This window comes from Triplophysa rosa, linkage group LG2 (genome assembly GCF_024868665.1).
Source record: "Triplophysa rosa linkage group LG2, Trosa_1v2, whole genome shotgun sequence".
Lineage (NCBI taxonomy): Eukaryota > Metazoa > Chordata > Actinopteri > Cypriniformes > Nemacheilidae > Triplophysa > Triplophysa rosa.
Genome location: NC_079891.1, coordinates 16,863,714 through 16,876,334, shown reverse-complemented (window position 1 = coordinate 16,876,334; position 12,621 = coordinate 16,863,714). Strand labels below are relative to the sequence as shown.

The 12,621-nt window shown below is 37.9% G+C and overlaps 1 long non-coding RNA gene across 1 annotated transcript; it reads left to right on the top strand.

Annotated features, from left to right (window-relative positions):
• The first annotated feature begins 5,034 nt into the window (after positions 1 to 5,034).
• LOC130549195 (uncharacterized) lies at positions 5,035 to 6,428 on the top strand. Its single transcript, XR_008962147.1, has 3 exons — positions 5,035 to 5,179; positions 5,568 to 5,602; positions 6,092 to 6,428. It is a non-coding gene; the product is annotated as an uncharacterized LOC130549195 (long non-coding RNA).
• Positions 6,429 to 12,621: the final 6,193 nt, after the last annotated feature.

Genomic DNA, 12,621 nt, shown 5'->3' with positions numbered 1-12,621 from the left:
CAAGGCCTCGCCGAGTGCTGCACCTATTGCGCCTGCCCAGGATTATTCCCACAACACATCATTTTTCCAGCCCTCTCTCTTTTTTCTCCTCTTCCCTGTCCTTTTATTACAGCCTACATCCAGACCCCTTTTTACATTTTAAAATGTCTATAAAACATAAATCTGTTTTCTATTTAACAAAGACTTGATGTTCTAACATATTCTGTTTAATCTGAATATAAAATCCCAACAGTGATCAGATCATTCCCTGTTGATTCCCTAAAGGAGAAGAACAACAGGAATCGAGTGAAAGCAAGCGACTAGAGTTCCATGACTTATTATTTCTCTTTTTGCGTTTGATGCATGGGCCTGCTCTTTGGGGAGATGAAAAGAAAACTCTCTGTTATAAAATCATGAAAAGAATATGGACAACACCAGGTGGGCAAATCTATCAAACCCCTGGCAGGCGCACATGCAAGAATACACACATAAAGGGGGCAAAATCATTTTAATTAGCTGAGTGAATGTGATTTGCTGAATGCAGGGATCTAGGCGCTGCATGCATTAAAATTGGTCTAATTTTCCGCAAAAAGTCCCATCTGAGTGGACCTGGCCACAGTCAATCAAGTTAAAAGCTACTGGTGCTTAATTTGATTTACCAATATAAAATGCAAATGAGGTGATTAAGTGGAGAGGGGAGGCAGGAGTAGGAGCCTCTTTTAAACCATCAAGTTAAATGTGAACAGACATCGGACTGGCAGCAGCAAGAATGTTTTAGCATATTCGTTTGATTAGAGGTACAAAAATGTAATTAGTGTGGCTAATTGCTTGACAAATGGCACCACACTACTGAAAAGGCAGATTTTTGAAACAGTGTAAATCCCTCCCACCTTAGTGTGGAAATTTTGTCCAAATGGCCCCTATGCCAATATGTGAAAAGCATAATTAAATAAATGGAAGATGGCACAACAGTACCATACAATAGTAAATGAGATAATGCCTGTAATTAGGCAGGACACAAGTCTATGTCCATATGCTGCGTTTCTCTTCAGCTACTCTCAGTTCCTCTTGTAGGCAAATCTAATAAGCCTCCTTAACTAGGTGAGGCTCTCCTGGGATGCTGGAGAGATGCTGGTCCGAGCTGTGGGACTGGAGCACCAATCAGAGTATGACGCAAATAGTCAATACATGCTCTTTTGTTTTTGTGTGCACTTAAAAGCAATATGTTTATGGCAGTAAACCACAATTGTCTTTAAAACAAATGTTGTTATAAAACATTCTTTTTGGGTACTGTGTTTGATCCGGCAAAAACAAGCTACAGTTGCGTATGTGCATAGAACTGCAAACACAGTGAATCCGCATGTGATGTAAGAAATACTGTTTCCGGGTCCAAGCCTTCATTCATTTCCATTTGTGAGGATACTATTAAACAGATGTTTGTGAGCATTTTTTATTCATATCACACATTTACACAAAACTTTTATAAACTCACAGGTACACTACAGTATCACGGAATCTCCAAAATAAATGTTTTAATAAATTGTTAAAGTGAACTGCTGTCTGGACATCTGGGGTTTCGTTATGGAGATAAAGGTTAGGATCGCATTTTTGAGTGTATATTATACATTTTTTGTTGTTTGCCTATGTCATCTAATAGAGCGTTTTTACCCGGAAACTGTGGTGCGTCAGGCTTAACAAGCAGATACAGACAACACATACATTGATGGACTGCAAAATATATTTTTTACAAATTACATGTTCTCATCCAAAACTTAAGTTTCTGCATACCTTTTTGCTATATGTTCTACTGTGTCTATAGTTTCAGCATCAGAAGACACACACAGCCCGTACACTGACCATGTGATTGGCAAGCCAAGTACTATCCAAATATCTTGGCTGGCTCCAGTCTATCTGTAAATGCTCACTGCAGACGAAGCACTTACGGAGAAATTTGATTAAAATGATAGTTCACCCAAAAATAAAAATTCTGTCATCATTTATTCACCCTTGTCATTTCAAACCTCTATAAATTTCTTTCTTCCACAGAACACAGAAGAAGATATTTTGAAGAATGTTGTTAACTGGCCCCTATTCACTTGCATTGCTTTTGTGTCCATACAATAGAAGTGAATGGGGGCCAGTGCTGTTCGGTTACCAACTTTCTTCAAAATATCATCTTTTGTGTTCTGTGGAAGAAAGAAGGTCATAAAGGTTTGAAATGACAACAAGGTAAATGATGACAGATTTTTCATTTTGGGTGAACTATCATTTTAAATCTTTGTATTAACACTTAGTAGGAAGTAAACAATATCCACAAGAAAAACTGCTGAATTTTATTTAGTTGTAGAGCGATAAAATAATATATATAATATTTTTGATGGAAACAAATTTAGCTCATCTCTTAAGCATTCTGTTTCACTGATTGTGTTTTTGACACTGATAAAAATTGCTGCTTTTCCCCAAATCATCACACTAATTTATAACATCAATATATAATTATATTTGTGTTATTATTCATATACGTCCAGCTTAATTACTCATTAAATGCCTTTTTTATTTGCACCTTTTTAAAAATTGCATTAAGCCACTATCCCCCACTGCAAGTTGTAATCAATGACCACAGCTACAATACAACAACAAAAGCACGATAATGGAAGACCTCACCTTTTTTCACATTTAAAAACTCTTTGCTGAGAGTACCAATATAGAGTGTCTGAATCCGAAATGGCATACTTCCTTACTATATAGTAGGCAAAAAGCAGTAGGAGAACGAATAGTAGGCCTATGTCCGAATCGTCAGTATTCACAAAACAGTAGGTGAGAAATACCTGGGTGGCGGACAATTTCTCGCGAGATTTGGACGTGCGTATAGAGGGTATGCATTGACGTCATTTTCCCATGTGAACATGACGGGACACGCTCTGGGACACGCTCCCCTGGGTGGCAAAACACCCAGCAAAATGGCTGAGGAGAATAGGAGAAACAAAGAAACCGGGACTAAAACACGCAATTATTTGCAGAACTTACTTTTGTTAGCTAAGAATTTTATTCCCAAATGTAATTTTTTAAATCACCCCGTTTATAGTATTTAAGAATTATTTGGGACAGTATTCAAAAACGCTGTCAAAAGCAAATAATAAAAAGATGGAACTTTGTTAGACTTATTCGATAATATAAATTATATTTCTTGTTTTGTATTTATTAATATGGATGGATTGAAAATTGTGATTTTTTCTTTCTTTTTTGTCTTCTTTGTTGTTTGGTTTGTATTATATGTATGTATTTTTTTGTCTGAGCCGCTTTTAAAATTGATGTACAACTGAATCCCATATTGTTTTGTAATGTTTTTGTTATGATTTAATAAAAAATAAATAAAAATCGCTTTTTATCGCAGATGAAATCGATGCAATTGAATTGCCACTGCTTTTACATAGGCTCTCCTGTTTTTGCCAAGTGGTTGATGTCCTTAGGGCAACATCATGTTGACCCTGGGACAACATTTAAATCAACCAATCAGATTTCAGAAATAAGTTTACAGTTTATTTTAAGTTTAATCTTCCAACCAGTTTTAGGTGCTTCTAGCCCATTGTTTTTCACTTATCATTTCCCTCTGATTTTAGGGGTAAGTTATGGTTAGGGTTGGGGTTTGGTGTGGGTTTAGGTTTTATTTATAAAAATGTTGTCCTTAGGTCAATAAAATATGTTGCCCTGAGGACATCACCACTTGGCAAAATCAGGTCGAGCTTTTACATAAAGGTGGTTATGAAGACAATATATTTCATATAGGTGTGTTTTTCCACATATAAATCACAAAAAAATGCAAACTACTTCAGTTAATGGACTTATTAATGGAACACTTAAGAAAAAAGATATGAGCTCACATTCTCGCCCAATGAGCATTTAAGCTGTGTCGTCAACAAGTCGTTTCCCATTGTGCTTTTCATCAATGCAGTCGGGGGGAGCAACTGCGCTTGCCTGCAGATTTTGGCCAGGCCACCTCGCGGCTGCGAGTTTTTTGGCACACTTCAGACTCAGCATGACATCAGAGCAAGGCGGACGTAACTCGGGACACATTTCTAACCGGCATGTATCTTGCGCTGATCACGGTGATCGATTCTGTGCAGAATTTGACCATATCGTTGCCTAATGTTGCGTCCGAATACGCCTACCTACACTGTAAAAATAAAAGGTGCCTCAAATATCCTGTTGTGTACTCAAAGAACCTTAAACCTTATTTTAAGTGCTTCAAAGCTCCTTTTCTCATAATAGGTTTATTGGTGGAACCATTTATAGTCTTTGTGGTTCTTCCAGGAACCTAGGAGATTCTTGAATAACCCCTCATTCAGTTTTGAAGTTCTGGAGTCACTTTTTCACTACACTGGGACCTCAAAGTGCTTTGCGGGTTATTGAAGGAACTCACATTCTAAAAAAATGGTTCTTGTAAGATCTGTAAACTTGTAAGTGGTTCCTGGAGAATCTCTCTTGTACAAGACAGTATCTAGAGGAACCCCCCAAAATTCTGCATGAAATGGGGATTTTTAGACTGATCATTTTGATGCTTTATAAGAATAGGCCAAAGTTTGGTTTGTGGTCCCTGCTATGTGAACACACATTTTAAAATCATGCACATGATTAGAAAAGGCTAAATGTTATTTTGAAAAATTTCAGCAAGCTTTTGATTCTTTTATATTTATTAATATTGATATTATATTAATTGGAGACAAAACTATCATTCAATAACTATTCATTCCATAAGATCCTAAATCACTGAAATCTTTTGAAAATGTAATGTTGTTGTGTTTTCCATTCGAACAAACTGCAGCTGCTCTGTGTGTTTATTGTGCAGTCTCGCCCTCCACAGTACTGTGGCGCTGTTGGCCCAATGTCGCAGCGTCAAGGCATGTGGCGCTTTCGTTAGTAATATGTGTGTTTAACTTTTTCCAGCTCTGCGCAGACCGATCACCTTATGACAAAACGCATACGACATTAGAATAGCATTTCTAAAGCATACAGGGTGTCGGTACACGATCCGGTTCACAAATAGCTCTCACTGTGCTTTGATGTCATACGCCGTTCCGTCTGCGATCAAACATCTGACTGGCACACACGAGGTGTACGAGTTTTCACCGGTGTCCTCTCGCGCCACAGGCGGGAATTCAAAATAACGGATGGCAACAACCTCTCGACTGTCCCATTGGAGGTAAGTAGAGTAAAAATATATAAATAATTAAAATATATTAACTATATACTATTTATACAAATGTGTACTCTGACACGTCTAATTGTATGGCCGTTTTTGGCTGTTTAAACCGTTTACTTATTTTATACAGTGTAGACAGCGCTTGTTTTAGCCGAGATGCTAACGAATATAAGTTAATGATGAAGCTTGTGGGGCTAACGTTAAATTGGTGTTAAATGACAAACAATGACTTTTAGCCACTTTTAGCTATTATGTTCACTTTTAGTGAATGTATAGCTCTTTTTTTCTTGTTGTTTGTGTTGAATGGTTTCCCCACCCATGTTACATAAATTGCCTGTAATTAAATATTTTTATCATATTCAGTTCTGTTTTTATCCTTTTTCCTCAGAATTTTCAGTATTTTCCAGTTGAGTAGACAAAAAAGTAAGTATTATATTTATTATATTTTTATTGTTATGTTATTTGTTATATTTGCACACGTAAAAACACTCACTGACTAGGGTTGTCACGGTACCATAAACATGTCTTACGATACTATACCAGCTGAAGTATCTCGATACCAAGTAGTATCACGATGCTGTAATATATGCTCAAATAAATATTAATGCGCATATGCAACATTAACTACGGTACGACGATACTACCGGTATTTTGAAGCTTTAGCATCGCGATGCTACCTGAACACTGTGCAACCCTATCACTGACAATGAAAAAATCGGAATAAAGTGGATTGTTGATATAAATAGCCTGCTGTACTCCTTAACCATAGACCAAAGCAGTGACTAACAGGCATTGTAATATTTTGTTTATTGTTACATTTGTAAACCAATTTGTGATGTGCTAAATGATTAAATGTAATGTTTTGAGACGTTATCTTAATCCCTCTTTTTTGTATCCATGTCTTATTCCCAGGGACACCCAAGGCCAACAGAACCAGCTCCAGCCCGCCCTGATGCTCATCCTTGCACTGCCTAGGACACCTAAGGCCAACAGCCGCAGCTCCTGTTCTCTTTTTGCCATAAATACATATCTACTTTAGCAATACAAAATTGTGAAATGCACTATAGAAATTATTTTGACTTTGGATCCTCACACCACCTGGTAATAGCAGGAAACCCATTTGGAGAGAACAGCATTGTTTTTTTTCTTGCTCGCAAGGATTTGCTTTTTGGCAAATTACAACTTTACCATGGGTGTAGGCCTTGCTATGAGAGACTACTTTTTTGCTGGACTTCTTTACAATTGTACATTTGTACAAAGTACCTGAAATATTTCTGTATTTATATTTAAAGTTAAAATTACACCAACACAGTATTAATTATACATTTGATTTCATGAATTTAGAATTGTAATGTACAATATTGACTATTTTGTGAATATTTATTCAATGTAAATTGTTGTTGTTTATCAATAAACTGTTTGCTTTGTATTTGCTTTTAGTATTTCTGCATATTAAAATATTGTGAATAGCAAATATAAACTGTGAAATGGTGCTTTGAAGCACCCAAGATGGTTCCAGACCATTTTAATAAAAGGGATCCCCAAGAAGCCTTGGAGGGTTCCTCAGAGAACCGTCCTTCGTGAAGCGGTGCCTTGAGTTTCCCCTGAGGGTTCCACCTGTGTGGCAATGTGAAGAACCCCAAATGGTTCCTCAAAGAACCTTTCATTTTTACAGTGTACTATGTAGTAGTAGAAAACAATACTTCAACCGAGTATGTCCGAATCGTCAGTATTCATAAAAGAGTAGGCGAGAAAATCCCGGATGGCTTGGTTACGCCCAAATTCTGAAGCACTCAGCTACAGATAGGCCTACTTGAGATACTTCTATATCCCATGAGCCCACAGGACAGAATACCACGCACAGGCCGCAAAACAGTCTCAGCCGACTTTCATGTACGATTAAACATGTTGTTAATTATTGTGAAGCTAATTTAACATTAACATTGACCTTGCTTTGTTCTTAAATTGACCGTGTTTTATATTGTGCATAGTTTTAATTCATAAAATTTAAATACGAAGCATATTGATCTTATTTTCAGCAGTTTATTTACGTTTGTGTTTTAGATGTATATTTGCCCTTTACAATTGCTTAAATGTATTTTTTTAACTCACAGATATGTCACCTAAATATCTTAATTTGTGCTCCAGGTCTCAAAACATGTTTAATGTCATGTGGGTGAGTAAAAAAATCACACAAATTAGATTTTGGGATTAATTTACCCTTTAACGTTACTGTATGTAGTTTAAATCTACATGGATGTAGACACACACACATTTGTCACACAAGCTGTTTTACTTGACCAGTTGACTTCAGCTGAGCCTGAACCATCAAATATTTGTGACTGTTTAAGCTGCCATAAGCAGGTTTCATTCACAGATATTAAGCTACTCTAACGTGGTTTTTAAGTGCATCATTTGTTTATTCATGTCACAGACACCTGTGGCCTGGATCACGAAGCAGGTTTCGGTTTTTACCCAGGTAAGTTCGCATTTAGTTGAGCATACTCTGAGTTTTGGGGCTCAAGAAAGTGGATTGGTTTTGAGCGGGTTTTGTCGCCATGGCAACTCAGGCAACACGGCTAACCTGCTCCGGAGCAGGTTTTATTGAGGGCTGCGTTCAGCAGAACGGTTACTAAAGTTACCTAGTAACTATCTGTTACTAAACGTTTTTTAAATGGAAACGGTGGTGCGGTTGAACACCCTGTGATGACGCAAGAGTAGCAACTATGGCAGCTGAGAAGGCTTGTGGGGGTTTTTTTTTGAAGAATTTTCTGAGCCTGATGAAATCGGTATAAATACGTGTTTAATACTGCAAAATATGTTTTTGTCCAAAAAACTGTCCATCCGGTCCACACTCGCGAATCTCGGCGAAAGTAGTAGACCATCCGGGTATTTCTCGCCTACTATTTTTTGCATACTGAGGTTTCGGACATAGCATTCATGCTCATTTACGCCTACTATATAGTATGGAAGTAGGCGATTTTGGCTGCAACCAAAGTATCTTGAACCATGTTGCACACCGTTTCCCGGAAACCGTTGCGCACTGGTTTGAACTTGAACAGAGATACTCCAAAGCCCTTTTAAAAGGAAAGGCTGCTATTAGGCAAACAGGCGTAACGTCTAATGCTAACACCCTGGCTTCAGCGGAACGCAGGAAAGGAGACTGGATGCTAGTTTGCTGAATGGATGTCAATGGGTTTTGATAGCCGTTATGGGTTCTCCAATTGGAAGTATTACAGACCCTCCCATCTCTATGATAAGAGTATCTCTGGATACTCATATAGGAGATGGAAGGGTCTGTAATACTTACCATAGGAAAAAGGCATAACGGCTAACCTGGATCACTTGAGGCACCCTCAACCAATCATATAATGGCAGTGGGGTCAGTGGCTGGAGTTCAGTTTTACTGCAGTCGGTAACATTTTATGTTGCAGTTTCGCGTGGATTTGTTTGTTCATATTGTCAATAAATATTGCACAAGAAAATAGATTTTGTTGGTTATCCTGATATCGTTATCGTTTAAAATAGACCACATGACCGTAATTGTAAATGTAATTTATTTGTTTAAATCTAGAAGTCAGTACGGAAGAGTATTAGGGCCAAGCAATAAAAAAAATATAAAACCGTTTTGAGATTAAAGTCATTATAATGCGAAATTAAACCCGAAAAAAGTTGAAATAAAATGTCGACAATAAACTCATTATACTTCGAGAATAAAGTCGTTGTGTTCGAGAAAAATGTTGAAATAATGTTGAAAATATACATATTTTTTCATTAAAATTAGATATTTTAATATATTCTTGACATTTTATACTTCATTAACACAAACTGCCGCATTGCAGCCTTCCAGGAGCGGCCTTTCTGAGCAAGTAGTAAGTTTTGACCTAAGAGATGTAGGCCTACCTTGTTTATTATTGATGACTTTGTATGTAACATGCGCTGCAATAGAGCCTCAAAGTACTATATCAAAAGTTCCTAAATGGTCTAAAAACAAACCATTTACAGATCCGGATAGCTCCAAAGTATTGCAGTGTATACACACAAATGTTTTTAAGGATTGTTATGTAACCTTAACGCTATAGACCATTAATCATTTTTTAGCCTACAGTATATACAGTATGCTTAAGCGAATAACATTCACAAGGTCAAGCTAGTTCTAACGTTATATCTATTTGATGGGCCCAGGGGGATCAGATCTCAATCGGATCAGTCACAATGTCCATCATCACTGTGACAGAATTTCAGAATTTCAGAGGACATACTTTCACTTTTAGAGGAAGAAAAGGTATGTAGATTACTGGAAGAACAGATTAAAAATTACGCATTATTATTTAATGCTTTATTGGAAAGTCATATTTGTTTGCTTTTCCCACTGTATTCGTGTTTTATTCTAAAACTCTATGTAATAGTGCAGGCAAAGGAAATACAACAAAAGGGCATAATAATTCGTCTAATGTACATTTGTGTGTAACTTTACCGAAGCATGACATCCTTAAAGAAGGTAAAGACCTTTTCTTCCCAGATGGAAATTCTACTAAAGGTCACGAATGTGACTTTTCATTTGAAGTTTGGGACTTCAGACAAAATGTTCTTCCTAGTGATGTCTCAATTGGCACAATATACGAGACAGTGAAACTGCCAAATTTGCGTTTCTACATAGCTACTAGACCAAATGAGTCAGATACTGAGTCTGAAAATGATGATACCAGCATTATCTCACTACATAGTGATTATAGTGACGATTTCGCAGACTCTTCTACAGTCGCCACAAACAACTCCACAGATTTATCAGTTGTCACAGATATTCCAGTGGTACCAGGCCAGAACATCCCATTAGCTGAGGAAGTTTTCATCATGGCAGATGATGTAATGAATGTCCCATTTAATATTTCTGACCCTGAAATCACTTTTGGCCCTAACCCAGTGGATGAATCTGACCTGGAGAACACATTTGTCTATGTGCCTCCACAAACCACTGAAATTCAAACAAAACAGATAATTATACATCATGGAAACTGCCTCCATGACATGATCAATGAATTTTCTGACCCGGAGACTTTGACCAGGCAACTGGCCTTTAGATGCTTGATGCCAGACAATTCAAATACTTTTTGGTGCAGTGTACAGTGACCTGTCAGATTGCTTCCTTCAGTTTGTAAGCACCCAAGAACGAGAAATTCTTCAGCACGCATCACAGGATATCTCTTTGGTTGAAAATGTTGATCTGTTGGAAGTTCTTGACAGTTACGAATGCCGCAGAAAAGTCTCTGCTGATAACTTCAATAATAAGCAAGAGATGTATGCTAAAGTCTTCCCAACAACTAAAAAGGTCATAGGACTTTTGAAGTACCCTGATGATATGACAGCAAAGCAGAGGGAAGTGGCAAATCATCTGAAAATGTACATACAGTAAAAGAATTGGATGATGAGAAACTAGGAAAGTTTCTGAGGTTCTGCACAGGATGTCACTTGATTGTGTCAGACCGCATCTCTGTTGAGTTTGCAGTAAAGTCGTATTTCACAAGGAGTCCTATTGGCCGTACATGTGGGATGTTTCTTCAGCTGTGTGAGAGCTATGAGAATTTTCCAGACTTCCGTGTTGAATTTAATGCTGTTTTGGAGAGCAACATTTGGATAATGAACATAGTTTAACATGTTGTTCTCAAAACTTATTTCAGAACGTCTGAAAATCATTTTGATTTCAGGTTTCGGTTAGGTCAAACCTTCAGCATAAGTTAAAGACACACATTTACCTTTGTTTGTTTTAGAAATGTTGCCAATCTTAGCTTGAAGACAATTATGCAATGCTGTGAATTAAGAATGTCTTGTCAGTAAAAACTGGAGTTTTGTGCCAGTTTAACAGCTTTAGAAATGTCAAGATGTATAATGTTGCTCTGTAAGCAGTGCTGATTATTGGTCGCGTTTTGTACTAAAGGAAAATCAAACATTTTGCTGTATTTCTGCTCTTAACAATATGTAGAGATTAGATGCACTGAATGGATGTGTAGGAGCATCCCATCCATTTTCTTCCATTAACAGACAGCACAGATCAAAAACTGTATCATCACAAGGGAACTGACCCTTGGGGGTGCACTCTTCCTGACACAAGGCTGCTTCTTCCATGTCAATTGATTTTAGTCTATCTTCAGCATTGTGCAATCCTGGAAGAGAGTACATCACTATTGGGTGTCCTGATGCTGCCTCATTTCCAGATTGTGCTCTGATTTTGTGAGAATTCCATGTATTTACAACCTCATCAAGTTCGTCCTGTAAGGATAGAAAAATCATACATTTATAGAGAAACAAAGTATTCTGTAGGTAGGTATATGGCACATGATTGTGTTGTATACGTAATTATAAAGCTACTCTAATTGGAGTTTAACAAGTGCTACTATATTGAAACACCTTCAAAATGAAGTTGTACTATAGTTCATTGTTTATCTTCACTGTGGGCAGTTAGGTCAGGATATGCGCTGCGTTTCTCATCATGGTATGGTATAAGCTATAAAACTATACAAAATGTAATTTTTAAAAAGGAGACACGTACCTGAATAAGGTTAAGGAAGCAGAACTGGATAAGGCTTTTATCCAAAAAGTCTCCACTGAAGTGTCCATCACTGATTAACGTCTGGAAAAGGTTCATCCAAAACTCTACGCTCTGCGTACGGAGAATACCCCACCATCCCTCAATTCGTTGGTTCGCTGTGCTTCTTCCTTAAATGAAACTGCTCTCTCCGGCAAAGCTGTCTCCATGGTTCCTTCGTAAAAATCTTTGCATTGCCGCCATACTACCGTTCTCGGTGCCCATATCCGCGCGAATCCTTTCGGCACACCCTCTTATGCTCCTAACCGTTTGTATAAAGTAATTGGCTATTACTTTTGGATCATTATTGGTTGTGTACGTCTCCATCCAAAGAACAAAACGACTGTAACCATCTATACAACCATTAATGGCAATGCCGTGCGGTTTTAGTTTATCATAGCTGTCCATGTGCCAGAGTGCATTTGGGCCAGCGTACCTGTACAGCCGTCTTCTCAAACGTTTTGTTCGGCGATATTCCACACCCTGAGGATCAACAAGATTAATGAGGCTTCATAGTATCCTGGGAAACCATGAAACATCAATGAATCGCACGTTGGTGAAGCCAGCGATAACCTTGCATTTGTCCACTGGTTGTCATTTCATGTTGGACAACAGAGAGTACATCTTGCAAACTAGACTGTTTTTTCCTTCTAAAGAGACCCAGCCGCTTGCAAATTCTCTTTAAAGTGACCTATTAGTCAGATATGGTGACCCATACCCGAAATGTGACCTCTGCATTTAACCCATCCAGAGAGTAGTGAACACACATACACCCGGAGCAGTGGGCAGCTATCACTGCAGCGCCCGGGGAGCAAGTAGGGGTAAGGTGCCTTGCTCAAGGGCACCTCAGTCGTTACCC